Source organism: Mobula birostris, chromosome 7 (assembly GCF_030028105.1).
Source record: "Mobula birostris isolate sMobBir1 chromosome 7, sMobBir1.hap1, whole genome shotgun sequence".
NCBI lineage: Eukaryota > Metazoa > Chordata > Chondrichthyes > Myliobatiformes > Myliobatidae > Mobula > Mobula birostris.
This window is the reverse complement of record NC_092376.1, coordinates 26652836-26679790: the sequence shown is the minus strand read 5'-3', so window position 1 is coordinate 26679790 and position 26955 is coordinate 26652836. Positions and strand designations below refer to the sequence as shown.

At 45.0% G+C, this 26955-nt stretch overlaps 1 protein-coding gene across 4 annotated transcripts in view; it reads left to right on the top strand.

Annotated features, from left to right (window-relative positions):
- The window catches only part of LOC140200061 (CRACD-like protein), a 202602-nt gene that overhangs the window by 78071 nt on the left and 97576 nt on the right, over positions 1-26955 (top strand). Inside the window, exon 1 of one of the 4 annotated variants that reach the window (XM_072262768.1) lies at positions 7805-7890. The exons of the other annotated variants lie outside the window; for them this stretch is intronic. The gene's annotated coding sequence lies outside the window, so the exon portion shown is untranslated. Of the gene's footprint in view, positions 1-7804; positions 7891-26955 lie in introns of those variants that run through there. 4 annotated transcript variants of the gene reach the window in all.

Genomic DNA, 26955 nt, shown 5'->3' with positions numbered 1-26955 from the left:
GTGTTACGAGAATGGTGCGAGAAACAAAAAAAAAACATCCAGTGAGCAGCAGTTCTGTGGGTGAAAGTGCCTTGTTAATGAGGGAGGTCGGAGGAGGATGACCACAGTGGTTCGAACTGACAGGAGGGCGACAGTAACTCAGATAACCACACATTGCAACGGTGGTGCGCTGAAGAGCATCTCTGAATGCACAACACATTGAACCTCAAAGTGGATGAGCTACAGCAGCAGAAGACCATGAGCGTACACTCAGTGGCCATTTTATTAGGTGCATGAGGTGCCTAATAAAATAGCCACTGTGTGAATATTTTCCAAGTTGTAAATATTAACCAGAAATTCCTCATCAGATCTACTCCCTTCACGGAATTTAGACATTGTGTCATTGGTAAAAGGGGCCACTGGTAGTAAGAGGGAAATTGCTCCATTTTCTAGGTGGTGGTTATGTCACTCTTGTTGTAATAAGGCAGCTGGCAATTGCATATGACAGCATGGAGCGGGTGGGAGGGTTAACACAGACACTGAGGAATGGGAGAATGAAATTGGAGGCAATGGAATAAAAAAGCTGTGAGATGATGACAGGTAATTTGCATAATGAGTCTTTAGTTCGCTGAGAATCATTTGAGTACACAGCAATGAAAAGGCATTGAGTAACACGCTATGGGTTGAACACAGTACACATAGTGGTGGCATCTCTTTTAATTAGGCTAACTACTAAAGGCATTTCTAGAAATGATGGAGGTTATTCTCACATTGCAAATTAGCAATCCATGCTGTGTGAGTCCTATGAAGCATTAGTGCCCATAAGCACAGGTCTTGTATTTCAAATGCCAGCTTCTCTATTTGTTTCTGATAGAATCTGAATCCTGTGCTGCATTTCCATATTTTGAAGAGGCATTGTATAAAACCCAAGGTGATTTATATATTCAAAAAAATGTTGCAGCCTGCACTTTCTGATGGATGTTATCTTCCTGCCAGTATTTAAACTGAAGTGGTCCACGCAGTTGTATTTCAAAACCGTCGCCAGCGTGACACATATCCCCGATGAGAATATTGTTGAATGTTGTTTTGAATCAGGGTGGGTGAGGGGCAGCACAAAGAAGAGGGGATATAAGTCTTTATGCTGCCAACTCGATTCCTGATTTGACTCCTCAATACTTTGGCAGTGTCAGCGGCCTCCTGCAGTTCAGAATGTTGATTTAAACAGTTGCTTATTTGGCACTAGTGTTAAGAGTGTGCTGCCTGCCGAAACGTTTCTAACTGCGTAGCAGATGAGGTTTTAACTAAAAGCCAGAAGAACTGACAAGGCTTGCTAGCTTTCTGCTAGAGGATTACAATTTATGTATTACAGTCATGTGGGCTGTCTGACTGTGCACCGCCACTCATTATTTTATTTACTCCAAATCCGCTGATAGGAGAAACATTCCATTAGTTTTTACGCTGGGCGCAGCTGATTCATTCTGTGCGTGCTCAATATACACACCTTCCTGGATTTGGTTGCACTGTAGTTTGCCTGGAGATTTCAATTACTGCTCCCTTAGTTAAAAACATCCTTTGACAAGGGGAGGGTCTGTCAGTCTTCCTTTGGGCTTTCAGAAGGGCTGAAGTAATTTTGTTTAAATGAATCACGCTAAAGGAGAACGTGGTGGAGGTAGGGGTTGAAAATCTGTGCATTTAACAGTGATAGTGTTTATTGACATTGATTGCCATTGGGCAGCCATTTCTGTTCTTAGTTTGCGCTCTTTATAGGAGGGTGGAAAGTAACACTGATTAAAAATAAAATGTTGATTTAGTCAATTGACCCTTTCATTTGGACATTTTATTGTTGCCAGGTAAATCTATATCAGCTCTTAATAACCAGACTTTTATTCCCAGTGCAGGATTTCATTGAATTGAAGAGGGAGCAGGGAACAGATTAACTAGGATGTGACTAGGACCGGAGGGCTAGTATTGTAAGGGGAAGCTGGATGGGCTTCTCTCTAGTTGTTCGATAGCTTCTCTTGTTTGATGGGATTGCATGGGAGTGTGACTGGCTAGACAATAGGCCAGATGAATGAATGTCACCCCCAATGTACCATGGCTTGTATTTCTGCACAACACCCTAGTCAGATCCTGAGGATCCAGACCCAAATGCCGAAATACCATCTATAAATTTGTTGATGACTCCACTTTTGTTAGTTAGAACCTTAGACTGTGATGACAAGTTTTACAAGAGTGTGGTAGATCAGGTGGTTGAGTGGTGTTACAGCATTAATCTCACACTCAACATCAGTAAGACCAAGGACCTGATTGTGGACTTCAGGAAGGGGAAGTCAGGAGAACACACATCAGTCCTTATTGAGGGGTCAGTGGTGGAAAGAGTGAGCAGCTTCAAGCTCCTGGATGTTAACATCTCAGAGGATCTGACCTGGGACCAACATACCAATGCAATCAAGAGGAAGGTGCACCAGAGGCTATATTTCATTGGAAGATGAGGGTCCTTAATGATGAATGCTGCACTTCTTGAGGTGCCACCTTTTGAAGATGCCCTCTGGTGAGGAGGCTTGTGGCCATGATTGAGCTAGCTGAGTCTACAACCCTCTTTAGCCTCTTTTGATCCCGTGCATTGAAGTCTCCCTAATTTGCCACAATGCTTGCCCACTGACCACTGACTCAAGGCTACTCCCATCAGCTGACCTTTATCCCAGCCACAGCTGAGGTAACATGGCTCAACTATAATGCACGGGGTCTTTCTTGGGTCTGGAGAATGGGGAGGGTCTTGAGAGCATTTGGAAGAAGATGCGAGTTGCAGGGGTGCTGGTGAGGAGGGGCTATAGTAGATGGATAGCAGAGGGTCAGCAGGAGGAGCTGGATGGTCAGCCCAAGGGAGAAAGGCTACAAATGCACTAGCATGCAAAAGAAGGAAGGGGTGTAGTAGATGTTGGTAATCAGAATCGGAGAAAGGATTTTGTGCTTTCCCATCATGTATGATGATAAAGTCTTCTCAGGCTTCCCTCCAGGTACGGGTATTGATTTTAACCAATGTTTTGATGACCAACTTTTCCATCTTCATCAGGGATGATGCTTGTCTGTCCCTTCTCATTGGTTAGTCTTTCATCCATTCAGGTTTCCACTGTCTCACCTTGACTGCAATCAAATTACAGTTCTTGTTTAAAGTGAGACCTTTGTCTTTGATGAAATTCTTTTTCTCTAGTTTTATTTCAATGGCTTCCCTCACCAGGCGGTCCCAAAAGCCATTGGCGCGGCACAGTAGTTTTGTGCCGTGGAAGTCGGTCCTATGACCATTGCAAATGGAATGTTCTGCTACTGCCGATTTCTCCGGGTAACCCAAACAGCTTCATCTCCTGTGCTTAAGCTGTGATTTGAGCCTTACAGGTTTGTGGATGGTATTAATCTAGTATTTCTTCAAGATCCTGGCAACCTTTCCAGAAACCATGGAAATATGGGGAAGAGAGGTGGCAGTGACTCCCAACAATTCCATGACCATCTGAACAGCATACATCGAAGCATTCAATTTACGATGGAGGTGGATAAGAATAGTTGCCTCCCGTTCTAATGTGATGGAAACCGGATGGTAGCCTCAGACGTGGTGTCTATCAGAAACCCACTCACACGGACTTGTACCTCAACAATAGCAGGCACCATCACGCCTCCCAATGTGGAACAGTTCTTTCTACTTTCATTAACCTTGTGAAAACTATTTTTGACCCAGAGAGTCTTCTTGAGGAGGTAAAGACAATGTTCAGTGTTCCTACAGAATGGCTACAAGGTGAAGGAAATCAACTGGGACCTTAAAAGAGCTGACAGAAAAACCAGAAAACCTAACAATGAGGAGGAACCTCTCCCTACCGCCTGTCTTCCCTATACTGCCACGATTTCTGGAAGGATTGCCAGAATCCTGAAGAAACACTGGATTAATACCATCCACAATCCTGTAAGGAAGCTCAAACCACAGCTTATGTGGGTCAAAGATGACCTGGGACTCAGGACGGCTGGTGTTTACAGGATTCCCTGTGGATGCAGAGGAGTGTGTATCGGCCATACAGGGCACACAGTGGAAACCCAAATCAAGGGGCACAGGACGTGTACCCGTTTGTGTTACCCGGAGAAATCGACAGTAGCAGAACATTGCATTCACGATGGCCGTAGGATTGTATTTGACGGCACAAAATTGCTGTGATGCGCCAATGACTTTGGGGACCGCGTGATGAAGGAAGCCATTGAAATAAAACTAGAAAAAAAGAATTTTAACAAAGACGAAGGTCTCGCTCCAAGTAAGAACTGGAAATAGATTGTTAACAAGGTGGGTCAGCAGAAACCTGATTGGTTAGTCCTCATCCAATCAGGAGGGATAGATGACGTGGGTATATATACCACCAGACTAGACATGCCTAGACATAATCCCTGATGGAGATGGTAGAGGCTGTCGTCAAAATGTTTGTTAAAATCGATACTATCATTTGGCTGGAAGCTTGGGACGAGGTTACTAATCAGAATCAGGTTTATTATCACTGACATACAGTATATGTGAAATTTGTTGTTTTGTGACAGCAATACAGTGCAATGCATGAAATGTACTGTAAATTACAATAAGCAATTCAGTTTATGTATATACATTGATGGTGGAGGTGAAGAAGCTGTTTCTAAAACGTTGAGTGTGTGTCTTCAAACTCCTGTACCTGCTCCCTGACATTAGTAATGAGAAGAGGGCATATCTTGTGTGGTGGTGGGTCTTTCATGATGTGTGCTGCCCTTTTGAGGCATTAAGTTTTGAAGATATTCTTGATGGAGGGGTCGCTAGTGCCCTCCCCTCCGTCGAGAATAGCCAGCCGTGATAGAGCTGGCTAAGTCTATCACCCTATTCCGATTTTCTGAAAAGGTCTGAGCAAGGGTTGTAGGCGGCTTGATGATGTAAGACACTGAAGGAGAGGGAATGATTAAAGGTGAGGGATCAGAAGAGTGGTGAATAGTGGGGAGATAGTGAGGAAGGAGCAGAGAACAAGGCATCTGCATGTGAGCCCACCTTGAAGTGAAGATAGTGACCCGAAGCACCAAGTGTGCTGTGGATAGTCCCAACAAAGTCAAATATCTTTTCACTCCCGCATTCCATGAACTTGGACCCTGATGTCACCACCCAGAATGAGCAAGGGATGGCCAGCTCTGAGAACAATGCGGGAGGTGCGTGATCTCCGTCAGGGAGGGTAAACTGGAAAAGGAATGTCAAAATCCTGTGGCGAGCTTTGTTATTGAGAATGAGCTCATGACACCCGCCCCACGGGATGAGTGAACTGCTGATGACCTTTTGGTTGACTTGCATGCTGAACCAGCACGTCACCATCACCAGTGCACCTGCTCCATCCCTGACAGCAGTGGCTGAGCTTACAGAGGATATCTCCACTGACACTGACAAACCCTGCCTCGTGTCCCAGAGGGAGCTGCACCAGTTGTTCTCGGCCAAGGATGGAAAAGACTCCATGCTCTCCACGCTCTATTGTCATAACACAGTGAAGTGCCAGGAAGCATCATCTACCTACAAATTTGATAAGGCTGTGCCATTGGCTGGCCCTACTCCCGAAACAGAAATGCTCTCCTGAACTCTGTTGTGGCACCCAGGACTTGTCCCCTTGTCTTTACCACCATCGGAGAGGAGGTTCAGGAGCCTGAAGGCACACACTCAACATTGAAGGAACAAGTGTTTCCAGATTTCTGAATGGGCCATGAACACTACCATGCTATTTTTCACCCTTTTTGCACTATTTATTTAAATTTTAAAACTGTATATCTCATTGTAACTTGTACATTAAAATACGTTTGTTATGTATTGCTGCTGCAAAACAACAGATTTCACAACATATGTCAGTGATAGTAAAACTGATCTGATTCTGAAGAGAAGACCAGGTGGATGGTGGAAAAAGTAGCGAGATTTTCACAAAGCTCCTTAATGTACAGGATCCTCAGACAGCTCAGTGGAATCCATAGCAGAAGACCCACCAAGATGCTTAGCATAAATGGCGGAATAGAACACTACCGCACAGAATCAGGCCCTTCAGCCCATCTAGTCCATACTGAACTGTTATTCTGCTTAGTCCAATCGACCCCATACCTGGACCATGGCCCTCCATATTTTTTTTTTTTAGATTATGAGGACACGCAGTCCCCTTTTATTGTCATTTGGTAATACATGCATTAAGAAATGATACAATATTCCTCCACTGTGATATCACAGAAACACAGGACAGACCAGACTGAAAAACTGACAAAAACCACATAATTATAACATATAGTTACAACAGTGCAAGCAATACCGTAATTTGATGAGGAGGCCGTGAGCATGGTAAAAAGTTCAAAGTCTCTCGGAAGCCCCACATCTCACGTAGACGGGAGAAGGAAGAAAACTCTCCCTGCCATACCCGACCACAGTCTGGCTCTGAGTTGTTGGAAAACTTCGAGCTCTGACCAGCCCTCTGACACCAAGCACCAAGCACCATCTCTACCGAATGCTTCAACCCCAGCCCCGGTCGCCAGCAGCAGGCAAAGCTGAGGATCTTGGGGCCTTCCCTCCGGAGATTCTCGATCGCACAGTAGCAGCGGCAGCGAAGCGGGCATTTCAGAAGTTACTCCAGATGTTCCTCCATGCTTCTCACGGCTGTCTCCATCAAATCAGAATTGTGCACGGTACTCTATTTAACAAATACGATATCATTTCACCGGAGAGGCTACGCGCGCTGCGTCGTGCCGCCATCTACTCCTCCCATCTATGTACTTATCCAAACTTCTCTTAAATGTTGTAATTGAATCTGCAGTCACCACATCCACTGGCAGCCCGTTCTACACTCTCATCACGCTGAGTGAAGAATTCCCCCTCAGGTTCCCCTTCACCTTTCACCTATGACCTTTAGTTCTAGTCTCACCCAACCTCAGTGCTTGCATTTACCCTCTCTATACACCTCATAATTTTGTGTACCTGCATCAAATACTCCCACCTCCCCCCACCCCCAGTCTCTTACAGTCATGGGAATAAGCTCCTGATGTATTCGACCTTTCCATGTAACTACAGTACTCAAGTCCCAGAAACATCCTTGTGAATTAGCTCCATACTCTTTATCTGTAAGTGGGTGCACCACCTCCTAAGCTGTCATAAGTCTCCACCGGCCCATTTGTGGAGACGCTGTGGGACCCATATTGGCCTCCTCAGTTATGTGAAAACCTGGAGAGTTGGAGTGGGAGTACACCACCCTTGATTCCAAGGGACTGTCCTTTTTTCAAAAAAAAATATGCTAACTCGATTTCTCTTTCCACAAGGTTCTGCCCAACACCTTGAATTTTTTTCAGCATTTTTCTGTTTTTATGCCTCGGGACTCTGAACTGCACCTGCCTCTGACATTTTTGCATTTTCAATAACATAAAGTGAAAAACACTATTTCAGCTCGGGGAAAAAGATGACATTAGCAGTGCAGTATTAAGGAGTACAGCTGTAAACATAAGCTGTGATTTTAAATTTTTTTCCCCCCCAGCACACTGCAAGTTGTAATGTTTATCCAGCAAAACAGAAAAACACAGTGAAGGCAGATTTATTTGAAAGCTGTGTTCTTAGTGTTAAGCTGACCTTGTTTAGTTTTAGAATGGGAACGCTGTTGCCCATAGCATCAATAGAAGGAAATTAGATTTACTTGGAAATACTGTATCCAAATAAACAGGAAATAGAGATAGCAAAAGTCACATCGTATCGCCCAAACAAAAGGAGCCAACAGAAAATTGTTCAGTCGATGGTTGAAGGAGAAGGCAATTTACTCAGCAAATGATTGGCATCTAATGGGCCTATTCATCAACAAAATTACTCCCGCTTATAATGTAGCCGGAAAATGGGGAGGATCGTTATTGGGAGATATAAAAGTAAGATTTTAAAGCTCATTTTGGACTTGGTGGCGGGGTGGGGGTGGTATTGGAGCTTTGCCTCCCTCATCTGAAGGGAACAGTAAGCTAATCTGGCTGCTAATTACAGAAAGCAGGCGGGAGTCCTTGCTTTTGCAAACCCTTGCTGAGCCACATTGCAGTTCATTGTTGCCAGCTTTTTGTTTCTATCTTGCAAGAGCTTGTGTCAGGCGCTAATGTGGCCAGATTCTACCACTATCTGCAAGCTGATGGGAGGTAAGTGAACTGTGAATGGGATAAAATGTCACAACTTGGGTGCGTAATGCATTATGAGTGCATGAACTTTCCCCAATGGCCTTTTTATCCCTCTCTCACACAGTGCTCAGAGTGCGTAAAATGTGATTTATGCAATATCATCAGAGCTGTGGTTCGCCATAGCTGCACGATAAACTCTTATCGACTGACTGTTCAGTACACATTGTTAAAATTTACTTGAATATTCTTTCTGAAGATCTTTTGCTTTAATTTAGTCTAGAACAATCTGATAAGACATGCGATACTTTCCCTGGTAAGAACAAATTGGCAATGTCTGCATATTTTAGTTGCGAGCACAGTCTGCAAACTCGAATCACTGCTGTCTGTGTAAAGTGGAGCTGTCAAAACCTATAAGACATGGTTTATTAATCCAATGGCCAGAAGCAAACTGGGTTGTGTTTACGCTGACTTAACAGGACGTAATTACAGGAGAGAAAGAAAGTTATAAGAACATTCTTCTGTAATTTTTTGGGACAAATGATGGTGGTTGAATGTTACATTTGTGTGTGCAATATTATTTTTGATTGTGCTGTTTGATATGCAGGTTTAAGCCATTTGCTTTGAACTTTGAACTAACTGTGACTGTGCACAGAATGGCAGAGCATACTCGATGGGCTAAACGGCCTAATTCTACTGTGTCTTAAGGTCTCATGGTCTTCTATTCACCCCGGTGCTGTTTGTGTGGCTTTGCATTTTCTCCTTGTACTGTACTGCTTTGGTATGGTGGTTTCCACTCATGTCCCAAAGCTATGCAGGTTGCTAGGCTATCTGACCACTGTGAATTGCCTCCTGTGTGTAAGTGAGTGGTAGAATTTGGATAGAATTGTTGGAAATGCAAAGTGAATAGGTTAGAGAGAAAATGAGTAGGAAATGGATTTGTCCTGCTAGCTGGCATTGACTTGTTGAGCCAAAAGGCAATGTGGTGTAATGGTGGCACAGGAGAGAGAGAGAGAGACTGCAGATGCTGGAAATCTGGAGCAACACACACAAAATGCTGGAGGAACTTAGCAGCATCGATGGAGGGGGAACGAACTGTTGGCAGTTCAGGCCAAGAGTCTTCATCAGGACTCTTCCTCCACCATTTTGTTTGTGTTGCTCCAGAATTCCAGCATCTGCTGAACCTCTTGTGTTTCTGTTTTCCTGCTCCACTGTGAAGTCGCCTCGATGTGTGCCTACCCGGAAGAAGTTTTCCTCCTCTTTTCGATGGGAGTGCAGTGACATCCTCTCACTCTCTGCTCCCTTTCTGTGATCTCAGATGTTCTCTAGTTCTTTGACCACATCTTCTCCTAGAGCAGGGGTTCCCAACCTTTTTGATGCCATGAACCGATACCATTAAGCAAGGGGTCCATGGGACCCCAGGTTGGGAACCCCTGATCTGCAGTCCCAGTGAAGTCATTTCCCTCCATAGATTCTGCCTGACCTGCTGCGTTCCTCCGGGCTCTTGCGTGTGATGTGTGCTGACATTCTAAGCTTGGATGAAGCAGCAGTTAGTTTTCTAGATAATGCAGACGGGGTAAGGAAAAGACTACTGATATTGGTGGAAAAGCTCATTGGCCTTGGCTAACTTGCTGAGTGAGGTACCAAGAGTAGGAAAGTTGGATTAATGTGGTTTATTTTGGGCTGTCATGGACACAATCAGTTACGTTGTTGCCTCCTGTAAATAAACTGCTGGAGAAATTCCAACATTTATATTGCATTATTGAAGCAAACCAGTGGATGTTTGGGCCCACACCTCCCTTGAGTCACCTTTGGAATATTCAAGTAAAACAACATGGGTTGCCATAACTGCATATTTATAAACACTTATTTTTTAAAAAAAGTCTGACGAGGCTGACGATAAAAGGATGCAATAAAAATTGCTGATTACCTGCACTCAGTGGTATCCTGGGAATAGTTTTATACGGTTTGTTTTCCAGCAGTTTTAGTGTTTATTGTTTTCAATCCTTTTGTAACTCAGGTGTCAGTAAGTGGCAGCAGACATGGCACGGGCAGCCTGAGATGTCTGGGAGGTCCAGGCTGATCCATTCTAGATCTGATGGCTCTTCCAAAGGATACACTCCTAACACCGGTCCTTTTGTGCAGTATATGTAAAGCATGAGTCCACAGCCACAGCCAAGAGCCTCCCGGTGGCCATCCTTTCAATTCCTTCATTGACAGGTTTCTCATAGCCTCCTCTGCTGCCATGTTGAGGCCAGATGCAGGGTGGAGGAGTAGCACCTCATATTCCATCTTGGTGGTTTTCAACCTGATACAATCAACTTTGATTTCCCCAACTTCTGGAAACCTATTCCCTCTGTTTTTCCTTATTCCTTCCCTAACTCTTTGTTTTCCCTCATTCCCTTACTCCTGTTCTACTGCCCCATCCTCACGATTTGCACATCTCTCTCTCGTGACACACCTCCTTCTCTTATTCTATCAGATTCCTTCTTCCTCAGCTCCTTGCCTCTTCCATCTATCCGCATCTCAACCAGTGAGGGCCCAACCCAACGAATTCCTCCTGCATTTTCCTTGTTGCTGCATTTAGTGTCTTCTGCTTCCAGAATTGAGTATTAAAGTTATTTTATTCTGTACACATAGCTAGATCCCATCAGTTTCATTTGGGTTGTGCAGACTCAAGGGCTTCTGTTTTGCTTTGTTCATCCTGCCTGTTATTTCTTCAAAGACTTACAACAGATTTGTCAGAGAATGTTCCCCCTTAAGGAAACCATGTTGATTTTGGCCTATTTTATGCTGTGCGTCCAAGTGCCCTGAAACTTCAACCTTGATAATGGACGCTAACATCTTACCAGGCACACTGAAGTCAGGCTAACTGGCTATAATTTCCCATCTTTTATCTCACTCCCTTCTGAAACTGGAGTGACATTTGTGATTTTCCAGTCCTCCAGAACCATTCCAGACTCTAATGATTCTTGAAAGATCATTACTACTGCCTTCCCAATCTCTTCAGCTACCTCTTTCAGAACTGTGCGGTTAGTTCATCTGATCCATGTGACTTGTCTAACTTCAGACGTTTCAGTTCCCCCTGTACTTTTTCATTAGTAACAGTGACTACATCCACTTCTGCTCCCTGACTCTTGAATTTCTGGTATACTGCTGGTGCTTTTTAAGATGAAGACATGCACAAAATACTTATTCACTTCATCCGCAGATAATTTGTCCCCCATTACTACCTCTCTGGTGGTCTGATGTCCAGCCTTTCCTCTTTTTTATACTGTATCTGAAAACTTTTGTTGTCATGTTTTATATTATTGGCTAACTTGCCTTCATATCTAATTTTTTTCCCCTTATTGCTTTAGTTGCCTTCTGTTAACTTTTAAAAGCTACTGTTTGGTAGCCTATGTGTAACTCTTCTTTTGCTCTTACAGTTTCTTAACTCTACCCACAAGATTTTGCATCTTCTGATTCTATGTCGCGTCTTTCTATGGATTTGATTCATAAGAATGCTTCTGGAATGAAAGGGTTATCAGATGAGAAATGTTTGATAGCCCTGTGCAATTTAGGATGAGTGAGGATCTTATTGAAACTTTTTGAATGTTGAAAGGCCTAAAGGAGTAGATGCGGAAAGGATGTTTCCCATGATTGGGAGAGTCTGGGACAAGAGGTTACAGTCTCAGGATAGAGATGTGGAGAAATTTCTTTAGCTAGAGGGTAGTAAATTTGTGGAATTTATTACCACAGGCAGCTGTGGAGGCCAGGTTGTTGGGAGTATTCAAGGCAGAGTTTGGGAGGTTCTTGATTGGACATGGCATCAAACATTATGGGGAGAAGGCTGGGGAGTAGGGCTGAGGAGGGGAAAAACGATCAGCCATGATTAAATGGTGGAGCAGACTCGATGGGCCAAATGGCCTAATTCTGCTCCTATGTCTTATGGTCCTATGATTTTAAGTTTTATACCTGGAGAGCCACCCCACCTCCTCTGCCCAGCTGCCTGTCTTTTCAATAGTATGTATATCCTTAGATGTTAAGCTGTCAGCTGTGACATCAAAGTTGCTGGTGAACGCAGCAAGCCAGGCAGCATCTCTAGGAAGAGGTACAGTCTTCCTAGATACCTCTTCCTAGAGATGCTGCCTGGCCTGCTGCGTTCACCAGCAACTTTGATGTGTGTTGCTTGAATTTCCAGCATCTGCAGAATTCCTGTTGTCAGCTGTGATCCTTTTTCAGCCATGACTCAATGATGCCAATCACTCAGTCATACTTGCCAATTTCTAACTGCACTATAAGCTCATCTACCTTATTTTGTGTATTGCATGCATGCAAGTACAAAATTTTCAATCCTGTATTCACCATTCTTCTCAATTTTGTCTCCATGTTGCCTGAAGTTAACTTCTTATCTCTTTTTAAACTTTGTCTTATTCTTTATTCTGGAGACTTTAGTAATCTTTCTTGCACTCGCCTTCCCTTTTACTTTATTTGTACTTTTCTAAGCTACTGAACCCACTCCGACTGTTGTTTCAAGCCCTGTCTACAACCATAGTTATGTGATTTGCTAAGACCTAATATCATATGGTTCAGGTGGAGACCCTCCCATCGGAACAATTCCCTCCTTCCCCAGTGTCCCAGGAATTCAAGCCCACTTCTCCCACACTGCGTACTTACATTAACTCTCTGATTTTATTTACCCTGTGTCAAATTGTATGTGGCCCAGGTGACAATCCGGAGATAATTACATTTTTGATCCTTCCTTTTAACTTAGTCCCTGGCTGCTTAAATTCCCTGAACGGAACCTCTTTCCTTATTCTTCCAATGTTGTTGGTACCCACATGGACCACAACAATTGGACCTTCCTCCCACTACCACCCCCCACCCATGCCCACGCTCCAATTTCCTCTGCTGGTCAGATGAGATGTCCTAAGGAGTACTAGGCAGACATCAAAGTCTTCAGGACTCTCAATCATTGCAACAGAGAAGTGTGTCTATTCCCCAATTACACTATCTACAACTAGAACTAAATTTCTCTTCTTTGCCCCTTTTGATGGGTTCCCTGAATCACATGGCCACAGTTCAGTCTGTCCCAATTTTATCCACACAAGGAGCAACAGCTGGACAAGTTCAAGGTTGAGGCTCCTCCAGAACTACTCTGGGATCCCCCTACCTGCCTCACTTGCAGTCACACCCTCTAGTCCCTGGCCACAAAACTGAATTTCAAGTAGTTAAGCTAATGGGTATGACTGGCTCCTGAAACAGAGAATCCAGGTAACTCTCCCCTCCCTGATGCACTTTAGAGTTCGAAGTTCAGATTCCAGGTCATCGACTGAGTTCCCCGAGTAGCCAGCGCCTGCTGTGGATGTGGTGACCAGGAACCACGATGGGGTCCTGCCAGCCCCTGCATTATGCAGCTATAACATATCGCCTGATTCTGCATCAACTAAGTTAGTTGAAATTCGGTGAATTTTTTATTTAACTACTATACAATTGCCTTGCCTGCTCGTCACCTGTGTCTCCTCGCCGAAGCCTCAGATTTCCCATTCTGGCACTGGCCCACTCACACCGTGGCTGCACCTCTTTGCCGTGCCATTTTGTTATTAGTTGAGTTGCCACGCACTTAGCCCATCACACACTTTTTAAGATATTATGTTTACTGATGGTTTACTATTTTGACTAAATTAATACACCTTAAGGTTTACAAAAATCAGAAGTCATTGCATTAGTAGGTGCCTGTCTCAGTTGGTGTGGGCCGGCTGGTGGTGTAGTGGGATCAGCACTGGACTTGAAGGCAGATGGTCCTGAGTTCGAACCCAGCCGGGTCCCAACCTGGGCAGCAGCAGTATCTGTGTGGAAGAAAGGCCTTCCATATCTTGCCATGAAAACCCTATGGACCCTATGGTCCATGAAGTCATGAAGAGTCGGACTTGACTTAACGACTGAACAACAACAAAATCTTAGTTGGTACCTTCATCACCTACAATCCATACCAGGTTAGTTTCAAACATGAGATCTGCAAAATTCAAGGAATAAATTACATTATAAATGAGAGCCAATAATTTTTTTTAAAACACTAATTTCAAGTGCTTAATTAAAGATCTTAATGGGTTTTCTCAAATGTGCTTGCCAGGTACTTTGCAAAGAAAATTCGCCAATTCTATGGATTTATGCAACAGCTTAATGCTTTCAGAGACTGGACTCCAGTAATTGGCAGCAGGTGACAACTAATTTTAAACACCAATCTAATAGTAGACCCCAAACTATTAACGTCAACCTTGGAAGACAGATGGAGAGTTATAACAGCAATAGTGTGCAGTAGTATTGCTAATGTAATGCACCTTGAAGGTACAGCTCAGGAAATTTAATAACAATGCCCAAGATGTGAATAAGGGCCGAATGGTTAGTAACACGAAGACAATAAATTTATATTAATCAGCAGACGAACCCAAGGCAAAATGAGGAGCCTTCTCTTTTAATGCAGCATTGCAGTGCACTCTCTGAAAGGTGGTTGAAATGGTCTCACTGATATTCAGAAGGGATTGCAGGGGAGTGGGATTAACTCTTTCAGTGCACTGGCATAAGCAAGAAGGGTTGAAAGTATCGTTCTGCAAGGGATTGCCTTTTTCTGCTCCGATGTCTTAAGATCTTTAGCTGCTCCCACTTGCTTGGTTTGCTGTCACTATGGAACTTCCACTGACCCAATTTCTTTTTTTAAAATTGTCTTTCTAACCACACCAGCTGATTTGTGACATGAAGTTATGCAGATGTTGTAAATTTTCAGCGACACACACAAAATGCACAGGAACTTAGCAGGTCAGGCAGCATCTGAAGAGGGAAATGAACAGTCCTTCCAAGTGAGGCAACACTTCACTTGTGAATCTGTTGGGGTCATCTATTGCATCCGGTGCTCCCGGTGTGGCCTCCTCTACATTGGTGAAACCTGACGCAGATTGGGGGACCGCTTTGTGGAGCACCTCCACTCCGTCCGCCACAACAGGCAGGATCTCCCAGTTGCCACCCACTTCAACTCTGCTTCCCATTCCCATTCGGATATATTCATACATGGCCTCCTCTACTGCCATGATGAGGCTAAACTCAGGTTGGAGGAGCAACGCCTCATATACCGTCTAGGTAGTCTCCAGCCCCTTGGTATGAACATAGAATTCTCCAACTTCCGGTAATTCCCTCCCCCTCCCTTCCCCTATCCCTATTTCACTCTGCTCCCTCCCCAGCTGCCTATCACCTCCCTCATGGTTCCGCCTCCTTCTACTACCCATTGTGTTTTCCCCTATTCCTTCTTCACCTTTCCTGACTATCACCTCCCTGCTTCCCCTCCCCCACCCCTTTATCTTTCCCCTTACTGGTTTTTCTCCTGGAACCTACCAGCCTTCTCCTTCCCACCCTCCCCCCACCTTCTTTATAGGGCCTCTGCCCCTTCCCCCTACAGTCCTGACAAAGTGTTCCGGCCCGAAACGTTGACTGATCGTCTCCACGGATGCTGCCCGACCTGCTGAGTTCCTCCAGCGTGTTGTGTGTGGAAATGAACAGTCAACGTTTCAGGCCAAAACCCTTCATCAATCCTCAAGGGGCTCATCCTCATAGATGCTGCTTGATCTGCTGAATCCTGCTAGCATTTTGTGTGTGTGCAGCAGATCTCTGTCCTGCCTCCTAATTTTCTGCCCACTGCTGCCTCAGGGAAGACTCTCATATGTATCATGTGCAGAAACTACTTCATCCACCCTACTTGAATGAGGAACATTGGCTTTTTGGGCTTCTGTGCGCTGGAGCTGCTTACAAATCCTTGTAAAGTTGTTGAGTCAGTTTACCTGGACTGCCACATTGAGAAAAGTCCTGCCTTGAGAGAGTGTGGTTGAAATTCTTCCTGTCATATCCATCCCATCCTGCCTGCAGCAGCATCTTGAAAGGGTACAGACGGAATGGGCTCTCTGACCTGAATGGCTTGCTGGGCCACTTAAGAGGTGGTTAAGAGTCAACCTCAGTGGTGTGTTTGGAGATAAATGTATACCAGATAAGGCTGGCAGGCTTCCTTCCTTGAAGGCCTTTATTGAATCATGAGGAGTTTGCAATTATCAATTTAGTCTCACCTCCTAGTCATAAAGCTACAATCTTTTTTAGTCCCTTGTTCTTTCAATGGTATTATTTCAACCACATTCCAGATGGTTTGGGTATGAGGTGATAGGTTCTTGATTCATAGGGGGATCAAAGGTTATGGGGAGAAGGCAGGAGAATGGGGTTGAGAGGGACAATAAATCAGCCATGAAGGAATGGCCTGATTCTGCTCCTGTGTCTTGCGCTCTTATGAGGAAAAGCTCCTTGCCTGATCTCGTTTCTTTCACCAGTTCCTGTCCCCTGGCTGTTTGCACTCTTCCACCTGAGGCAGCAGGAGCACAGTGGGTAGAGATGCTACCTCCCAGCTCCAGTAACCAGGCTTCAATCCTGACCTCTGCCACTGTGCGTGGACTTCTCATGTTCTCCCTGTGACTGTGTGTGTGTTCCCGTTTGCCCAGTTTCCTCCAATATTTTGACTGGTAGGGTTAATTAGCCACTGGCTTGTACGTGAGTGGCAGAGTCTGGGAAGAGTTAAGGCAAGGGTGGAGGTAAATGGGAGGCAATAAATTGTCCACTGGAGGAGCCTCATGGTTTGAGCAACATCTTGGGGGCAGGGCTGGGGTGGGGAAGTAAATGGTACATCGAAACACTGCCTGTCAAAGAGAGACATGGAAACAGGCCCTTTGGCCCCTCTAGTCCATGCCAAGCTATTAATCTCCTTAGTTCCTGGACTATAGCTCTCCGTACCCCTCCCATCCATGTACCTATTCAAATAAGAGGACTAAATCTTCTTCAAATTTGGCCTGATTTGAAGAGACTTCACAGTAGAACAGTGTGATGGAGACACAAGAGATTGTAGATGATGGATAATGGAGATTGTTGCTCTGCATTCCTGCATCTGCAGTCTCTGTGTGTTAATAAGGTGTTTGGTGGCTGGCACAATGTGCCCAGAGTTACTTATATATATGAATTGGTTATGTTATGTTCGTCCATCGTCGATGTCAACCTCGACACCATTATGATGGTGTTGAGACGTGCGCGTGGTTTGGATTTAAGTGAGGGAGAGTTGCGCAGCGTCAGCCTCACTCTCTCTTCCCAATTCCCATCTGGATCCAGTGGCAAGACAGAGTTGAAATGGCTGGAGATGGGACTAGGCGCAGTGGATGACCAGGACGTCTTCTGTGTCTTGTCCTGCTCTACACGTTCCATGACGCTTGCAGAGACCGCCTTCTTGATCGTTGGACCTTCCGCTGGTCTCGTCTGTTCAATCCGCTGGAGTCTGTCTTAACCTGCTGGGATAGACAACTCCCTATCTCACTGAGGGTTTGAGACCGTCGGCTACGCTCACCTGGTTTAGCTGGCTTGTCGAAGCCGTTGCCCGGGGTGTGGTCGCTGTCGCATGCAAACAGCTACGGGGAGCCACAGGTGAGAGCTGAGTGCCAGGTGGAGACCAAAGGTGGACTAACCGCCTTGAAAAGGATGCGACATGTTCCCCCACCAGAGGTGCTCCCCCTCACAGACACCCCATACACCCCATATGAATTGGTAATTCTCTGTACAGTAGCTAGTTGGGTGGACTTTCATTAATTCTGATATAGTTAATATTTTCATGGATTAGTTGAGTATGCCCACAAGAAAATGAACTTTGGGGTTGTATATGGTGACATTATGTACTTTGATAATAAAATTTACTGGAACTTTGAGCAGCTGAGCAGACACAATGAGAGCCGAGCAGGTACCAGGATATGGGCAGAAAACACTTGGTTTCAGCAAGATGTGTAGACTTCTTTACCGAAGCTGCACAATCTTGCAAACAGATGACAGCAGCAGGTGCCAGGGGAGGAGAAGCGAGGTGTCCCAGAACCTGAGGACCATGGAGTCGGGAGAGGAGCAGCAGAAAGAATGCAGGAGGAAAATGGTACAAGAGTGATACCCCTACCCCTGCCCAGTATCCACAATCTCACCTATGGCGGATGTAATCATTAGCCACCTGGGGTGTAAGAGGTTTCCTAATAGAGAGACTGATTTAATCTGCAAAATAACAGTTCCAATGCAAGCCAAGTAATTCTGAAGACTAGTATAATGTACCAATAATTAGCCAAGAAAGGTTACATAATGTCTGAAATTCCCTTGAATCCTGCTGTGTAGATTCACCTGTAGTGAATGTAAAACATGAGAGAATTGATCACAGCTCCACTTTCAACAAATACTTTCTAAAATGTCTCTCTCCTTTTGAGTGGCACCATGAACAGATAAAAATAACCCATGCGAGGATTTTCACTCCGTGGGTAAATCAGCTTGACATATTTTGTGAGAGAAATTAATTAGCTTTTGGTGTTGCTCTGTTGTGCGAGGAGTCTCCTGGAGGAGGTTATTCTTGAAGTTTCTTTTCTGGGACAGCCTGGCTGTTTTCCTTGCACATCTGATGCACAGGACCTTCTGGCAAGTGTCTCATTGACCACAAGGACAGAAAACAGGAGCAGGAATAGGCTACTGTCCTCTTGAGCCTGGTCACTAGGCTAAAAGGAGTTTCTATCTCACTTTTTAGACCACTGAATAATCTTACATAATAAGATGGACTCTTAACCTCCTAATCTATCTCGCTATGGCCTTGTACTTTATGGTCTGCCTGCACAGCACTTTTAGTACCTCGGTGTACTATTGTGAAATGTACACTGTAGATGACATGCAAAATAGCTTTTCACTGTCTGTCAGTACATATGACAATAATAAGCCGATATTCCCATTCAGTGTGATCATGGCTTCACATCACGCATGATGTTCTCAACCTCTCTTCTGCGCCAGTTTGCCTTAACCCTCAATTCCCCCAACTTTCAAGAATCTATCTACCTCTACATTAAAATAGATCTAGCCGTCCTAACTCTGAGTTAGAGAATTCCGGATGTTTCCATGTATCTTGGTTTTAAATGACCAGCCACTTGTGACTGTGTTCCCTTGTTTGAAACTTTCCCAATAGTGGAAAAAGGTCTCAGCCTCTGCCTTCTTGTGTCTCTGTTATTTCCATAAGGTCACCCCTCTTTATTCTAAACAAATAGTACATATCCAAACCTTTTAGTGTCTCTTCATGGGATGATTCTCTCGTCCCAGGAACTAAACTGGTTAATCACTTTCGGATTGCCTCCAATGCTACAATAACTTTCAGTAATTAAAGGGATCAAAACTGTTGAAGACCAGGAATACACTTCTCCTTGAGTGGGTGTGGGAGCTGCCAGCCTGTGCCTTTCATTTTCGATATCTTCCGCGGTAGCTAGACTGTGAACTGCTACTGGGTAGAGGATGTGTTTTGAGGACTGCTGTTCTTTTCTGGCTGCTGTCCAGCAAGGTGTTGGGGGATGCTTGAAGTTAGGTGAGACCCCATTGGAAACAACACTGGTTCTGGTACCTGTGTGTAAGTTGCATTGTTTGCATGCCTGACACCAGACTGCCAAATCAGATGCACTATTTCAGGCTCTGTCATGGGAGAAGATTATCAGGCAGGCTGAGGAAAAAGGGGAAAAGAACTGTAGATACTGGTTTTCTGAAATAAAACAGCAACTGTTGGAAACATGCACTATATGCAGCACCTGTGGGCAGAGAGGTGGATTTAAAATTTCAGATCCAAGACTATTCACACTTTCACGCTTCATCCTTCACAGACTTAGGGAAATATCCATGTGCTGAGTTTCCTTGAAGATGTGCAACATTCTTATTGTCCTGGGACTCTCTGGCCCATGACAGCTGAAAATAGAGAAGGAGCATTTGGTTGGCATTAAAAATACACAAGGCCATGAATGTAGAGCACATGCATACACCTGCCATAGACAGCAGAAGAACCTCGTAAAACTACACACCTGCCTGCCTTGTCTGTTGCACCCTGCCCCATCTGGGGAAGGTTCTGTGGTTCTTGTAGTAGCCCCATTAGCCACCTCAGAACCTTCAAACCTGGGCTGGGTGGAAATGTTCCTTGACCTTAAGGTACTGCCTAAGAAGAAGGAACTACCTGAATGCTCTTTTCAACAGGGATATGGTGAAATGCATATTATTTTTTGAGGATCTCAATTTAGCATCAGCAGTAAATGCAACCAAGCTTTGTTCACCCAAGCTGATGTCCAGAAGTTTGTGCTTTAAGGCAGTATGATGATGCCCCAATGTCCTCTGGCATAGTGTGGGAAAGAAATGGTTAGAACACTGGCTAAATGAGATGGGTTATCCAGTGACTGGACAAGGATTGCGTATTTGTGAGCTTGATCTTGGAATTTTCATTTAAAAACTCAAACGTAAAGGGAAATAAACATCGGGAAATCCTGAGGTGTGACAGAGGAAAGAGGATTTCTACACCTGCTTATTCAATCACACATAAAGTGCTGGAGGATTTCAGCAGGTCAGCAGCATATATGGAGGGAAATAAACAGTCAACTTTTCGGACCAAGATCCTTCCTCAGGACTGGAAAGAAAGAGAAGAAACTAAAACTAAGATGCCTGCTGAGTTTCTCCTTCCTTCTGCGTGCGCTGTTCAGTATTTCCAGCATCTTCAAATTCTATTGTGTCTGGTTCAGCAAGTGGCATGGAGGCCGGCGTCATCGGTCTGTGCATACACGGTCTACATAAAACACAAGCCATGTGTGAGCAGACGTCATCGGTCTGTGCATACACGGTCTACATAAAACACAAGCCATGTGTGTGCATGAACATCACAAAAGTGTTATCCAGCTGTGCTCTGTGTGGCACTGAATGCCAGTGTGGCTTCTCCATTGAATGGTATGTCACGTGCATAGAGGATCAAGAAGGAAAACAGAAGAATTTGTATATCCTCTTTCCCCTGTCCCACACCTGGATTTGCTTACTCCCCAACACCACCAGGCGAGATTCCTATTCCCACCTCTAGATGTGACATTCACCTGGTACCTGGACCCATTTCCTCCCCAACGAGGGAATCTAATGATTTGCCAACCCAAAGCCCTCTTGCCCCACTTTTTCCCCTTCCGTCCCTAACAAACAATTTTCCAATTGATCTGAACCCAAAATGAATCTGAAAATCAAAAAAATATGAAGAGACCTGAAATACAAAGCAATAGGAAGAGTCTAGAAAGGTAAGCAGAATCTGTGGAATGCAAAACTGAGTTAACAGTTTGGATCTGAGGCCCGTCATCAGAACTTAACCATTTACCCACCTTTCCCTACTCTGATGAGATCGCTGGTACCTAATCACTCAGCCTGTGTAACTGAGCTCCCAGTCTGATGCCAGTCATTGTGGGCACCTCTCCTAGACAACTGTGCTGCTTGCCCATCACTAGCCTTCCAGTACATTAATAATATACACCAAGCTTTCCAGTCTCGGCATGATAATACCCACCTGCCATCTTCTTAGGTCCAGTGCCTGAGGTGGCGAAAACAGACACTGGAGGCCCATGTTCCAGTTGCTTTAATATAATGAGAAGACAGCCATCTCAACAGCTCCTAATAAGTATATCATAAAATCATTGAATCTATGAGCCTATGTACACTACTTTGCTATTCCTCTCGCACTATTTATTTATTTTTTTATAATAACTTATTTTTTATTCTTGCACTGTACTGCTGCCACAGAACAATAGATTTCTCAGTGATAATAAATCTGACTCTGAGTTGTACACCACAGAAAAAGGCCCTTCAGCCCACCATGTGTATGCTGTCCGTAGTAAAGATGAGCTTTATTTGTCACACGCACATTGAAATGTGCCAATTTGCATCAACGACCAACACAGTCTGAAGATTGTGCTGGGGGAAACCTGCAAGTGTCGCCATGCTTCCAGCGCCAACATGTCATGCCCAAACCTCACTAACCCTAATCTGTAATGTGGGAGGTAACTGGAGCACCCGGAGGAAACCCTTGCCATCATGGGAAGAGCAAGCAAACTCCTTACAGACTCAGTGATTGCTGACGTGGTAAAGTGTGGTGCTAACTACCAGGCCGGCTTATACACTACTGCACCGCCCTGTGCTCATCTATGTTAGTCCCATCTACTCACATATGTCATCTTTGCTTTGGCGATTTGGGTCACATGATCTGTCTCGTGCTGGACTTGCGGCTGCATCTTTCTTTGACGATCAGGTTGCTCCCAGTGACCTGAAGTCTTGGTTCAGTGAAAGGAAGTTGACCATGGTTCTCCACATCACATCCTGTGACCCTGCCCCCAACATTACTCTGCCGGCCTTTAATGAATGGTTTTGCCACAGGCCTGTTTTGCTCTTTTTGAATGGCTCTGGTAATTTTATCAGAGACATCCGAAAACAGACAGACCTGATTTAAATAAAAGAAACTAAAATTATTGGGGGAAGGATGGGGAAACTTAGTAAGTTTATTTATAACATGCTATACAGGTATTTGACTTAAAACACACCTCTACTCGAATATAAAAATAATCAGAACTCTCTGTTAAACCTTTGAAGATCAGGTATCCATTTCAGATGGACATGACTGCTCCAGGTGTATCAACTATTAATCCCGTCAGCTTTGTGTGTTGAATGCTTCTGAATTTGGTGTTGAGGTTACAGGTGTAGTGCTAGGTCAGATACACCTGTGGCTGCACCTGACCCTGGCGTGTCCTGTGCTTTCTCACTGTGCTACTGGCAAAGTTCTGAATGTGTTGCTGCACACTTTGCAGCCAGTCATGGGTATCTTTGGAGCTCCCAGCTACCTGACGACATGCTCCGTCCCAATATTTTCAGATGAAATCCCAGCTCAGTCATATGACACTTTCAAAGCTTCAGGAAACATCGATTACACATTTCATGTCTCCGGGGTGGATTCATGCTTGTCCTACCCAACTGCTTACAAGCCCCAGGCAAAGGTGCATTACAGCTGCAGGATTTGCCTAGAATTCCAAGAGGAACAACAATAGGGTTTTCCTCGTATATGCTGGAAAAAGGATAGATGATTAATGTCCAAGTTACATTTAAGTGTCTCAATAATTTTTGAGTGCCACAGCTAACAGGTGTATAATTTTGATAAAAAGCACCATCTTCTTTTAAAGTCCCTTAGGGTTTACAGATGATCAAAATTAACTAATTTAATACATTTGATAATGATTGCACTCCTTCTGGAATCTTAAGCTAACTGAATTGAATTTAAATAAAGTCAGCTACTGGGATGGTGGATTGTTTTAGGACCCTTCCACACTTGGACAATCTCTGAATTTAGGAGATTTAGTTTCCTTTTTTTCTTGTTACAGTTTAATGAGCTGTGTCTCTAACTGTATATGTTACACACCCAGTGGCCATTTTATTAGGCACCTGCTGTACGTTTTGTGGTGTTCTGCTGCTATAGCCTATCCCCTTCAAGGTTCAACGTGCTGTGCATTCAGAGATTCTCTTCTGCACACCATTGTTGTAACACATGGTTACTTGAGTTACCGTCACCTTCCTTTCAGACTGGGTATTTTCCTCTGACCTCACGCCCGCAGGGCTACCACTCACTAGATTTTATTTTTCTTCCTCTTTCCCCTTCCTGAAGCCACTAATCATTTCTTCAGTTTTGCTGACGCTGAGCGAGAGGTTGTTATTGCGACTCCACTCAACCTGGTGCCCTAACTCGCTCCAGTAAGCTGGCTCGTGATTCGTCCAACAACGTGGTGTCACTGGCAAATTTAAAGATGGCACTGGAGCTGTGCTTAGCCACACAATGTTTGCATAAAGAGTAGAGCAGGGAGCTAAGGAAGCAGCTTTGAAGTGTCTTTGTTGGTAATCAGCGAGGAGGACATGTTACCAATCCTCACTGATTGAGGTCTGTCAATGAGGAAGTCGCGTATCCAGTGCAGGAAGTACAGAGGCCCAGGTCTTGAAGCGTGATGATGAGTTTGGGTGGGATGATTGTGTTGGACGCCAAGCTGTGGTTGATGAACAGCAGCCTGACTTATGAGTCTGTTGTCTAGATGATGTGTGGGCACGTGGCCAAGTGGTTAAGGCATTCGACTAGCGATCTGAAGGTCGTGAGTTCGAGCCCCAGCTGAGGCAGCGTGTTGTGTCCTTGAGCAAGGCACTTAATCACACATTGCTATGCGGCAACACTGGTGCCAAGCTGTGTGGGTCCTAATGCCCTTCCCTTGGACAACATCGGTGTCGTGGAGAGGGCAGACTTGCAGCATGGGCAACTGCTGGTCTTCCATACAACCTTGCCCAGGCCTGCGCCCTGGAGAGTGAAGACTTTCCAGGCGCAGGTCCATGGTCTTGCAAGACTAACGGATGTCTTTGTCTAGATGATCCAGAGCAGAGTGAAGGGCCAGAGAGATCACATCTGCTGTTGATCTCTGTGACAGTAGACAAACTGGAGCAGATACAATGAGATCAGCCATGATCTTAAATCCCATATCCTCCCTCATGATTTGACCGTAATGTTAAGGATGTAAAATGAAGTGCTTTAAAAAAGGTGCTAGTCCTTTAAAAAAACGATTTGGAACAGGAAAAAAGGGGCCGGCTGGTGGTGCAATGGCATCGACGCTGAACCCAGGAGCGGAGGTTCCCGGGTTCAAAACTGGTTGAGTCCGCTCCCGAGTACACTTTCCATCTGTGCCGGGTTGAGTGTCGAGACTGCAACTCGACCTCCTAAAACAAAAGGGGAAGATACTGCGAAAAAGTCTGTGTGAGGAGTGGCGCGCCACACACTCTCCTCTCCTCTCCTCTCCTCTCCTCTCCTCTCCTCTCCTCTCCTCTCCTCTCCTCTCCTCTCCTCTCCTCTCCTCTCCTCTCCTCTCCTCTCCCCTCCCCTCCCCTCCCCTCCCCTCCCCTCCCCTCCCCTCCCCTCCCCTCCCCTCCCCTCCCCTCCCCTCCCCTCCCCTCCCCTCCCCTCCCCTCCCCTCCCCTCCCCTCCCCTCCCCTCCCCCCTCCCCTCCCCTCTCCCCTCCCCTCCCCTCCCCTCCCCTCCCCTCCCCTCCCCTCCCCTCCCCTCCCCTCCCCTCCCCTCTCCCCTCCCCTCCCCTCCCCTCCCCTCCCCTCTCCCCTCCCCTCTCCCCTCCCCTCTCCCCTCCCCTCTCCCCTCCCCTCTCCCCTCCCCTCTCCCCTCCCCTCTCCCCTCCCCTCTCCCCTCCCCTCTCCCCTCCCCTCTCCCCTCCCCTCTCCCCTCTCCTCTCCTCTCCTCTCCTCTTCTCTCTCTCCTCTCTCCCCCCTCCCCTCCCCTCCCCTCTCCCCTCCTTCAGAACACAAAAAAAGATGAGTAAAGTGGGATACGAAATAACATACATGACACAATGATCCAGTATAGTAACTGATTTAAATTGAGCAGGTGAAGGCGGGCATAGAGGTCACTAGATCTGATTGTGATCTAGTCTGATTGTGGAGTAGCAACTAGGGACTGTGCACAGTAATACACCAGTGCACTGCATGAACCGGAGAATGGGAAAAGCTAGCTGAAGACTATGAAGGGAGGGAAATCTACAGCGAGCTACCACTCAGTGGTCACTTTATTAGGTACAGTTATATGTCCGTGGTCTTTTGCTGCTGGAGCCCATCCACTTCAAGGTTCAACATGTTGTGCATTCGGAGATGCTCTTCTGCACACCGCTGCTGTCATGCGTGGTTATCTGAGTTACCATCGCTGTTCTGTCGGGTTGAACCAGTCTGGTTGTTCTCCTCTGACCTCTCTCATTAATAAGGCATTTTCGCCCACAGAGGTGCTGTTCATAGGATGTGTTTTGTCTTTCCACACCATTCTCTGTAAACTCTAGAGACTGTTGTGCGTGACAATCCCGGGAGATTGGCAGTTTCTGAGATACTCTGGTCCCAACAACCATTCCACTGTCAAAGTCACTTAGATCACATTTCTTCCCCATTGTGATGTTTGGTCTGAACAACAACTGAACCTCTTGAATGCGTCTGCATGCTTTTATTACGTGGCTGCCACATGATTGGCTGATTAGATATTTGCAGTAGTGACCAGATTTACCTAATAAACTAGGCACTGAGTGTATATGTACATATCTGTGTTTATAATCCAGTATTTTGCTGACATTGACATGCATGTCTTCAGAGAACTGAAGAAACCCTTCAACATTTTTACCAATTACTATTTTCACCAGATGGGTGCCTGATTATTAAGGATCCAGTCTGACCAATGTTCAGTGTTTTTGTAGCCTCAGCTTGAGACCTGGAGAGTAGAAGTCCTAATTTTAGTGCCCAGTAGACCACAGTGAATTGATGGCCTGTTTTCTTTACCCTGTGCTATATCAGATCCAGTCCAATTTTGTTAGAAGAGAAAATCAGATGGAGTGTGAAGCAGCCAGACTGATTTATTGTTGTGAAATTTCTCAACTACACAACTCTTTGCACTTTCTGCAATTATTTGTAATTTAATGTTCATTTCTGGCTGGGTATTGTTTAACTTTCAATTAAAATGCTGGGTTTAATATTTGTCCTTTTGGTGACCCTCAAGAAGAGGTGCTGGGATCAATGGTTCCCTCTAATGTTTTTTTTGCAGCTCTGTGGGTCAACTATTGCTCTGAGCAGGAAATTTTTATGCAGCCTGAAAACTGCGTGGCACTCCAAATGTTTTTTTTGTAATATGAATACTATGACTATTTAGAATGAAAATTGAAAAAATCACATACTTTTGGATTTTGTTTATTAGTTGAAATATAATGAAATACAGTACAACAAAGAAAATCTTTCATGTTTCTGTTTGGTAAACTTTTTCTAGATGTGTCCAATTCCAGATGCACAGCGGCAGAGGCTATGTGCGTTTGAGCATTTCCGTTACTACCCAGCCATGCACCCATGCAGCTACAGTGGCGTGCAAAAGTTTGGGCACCT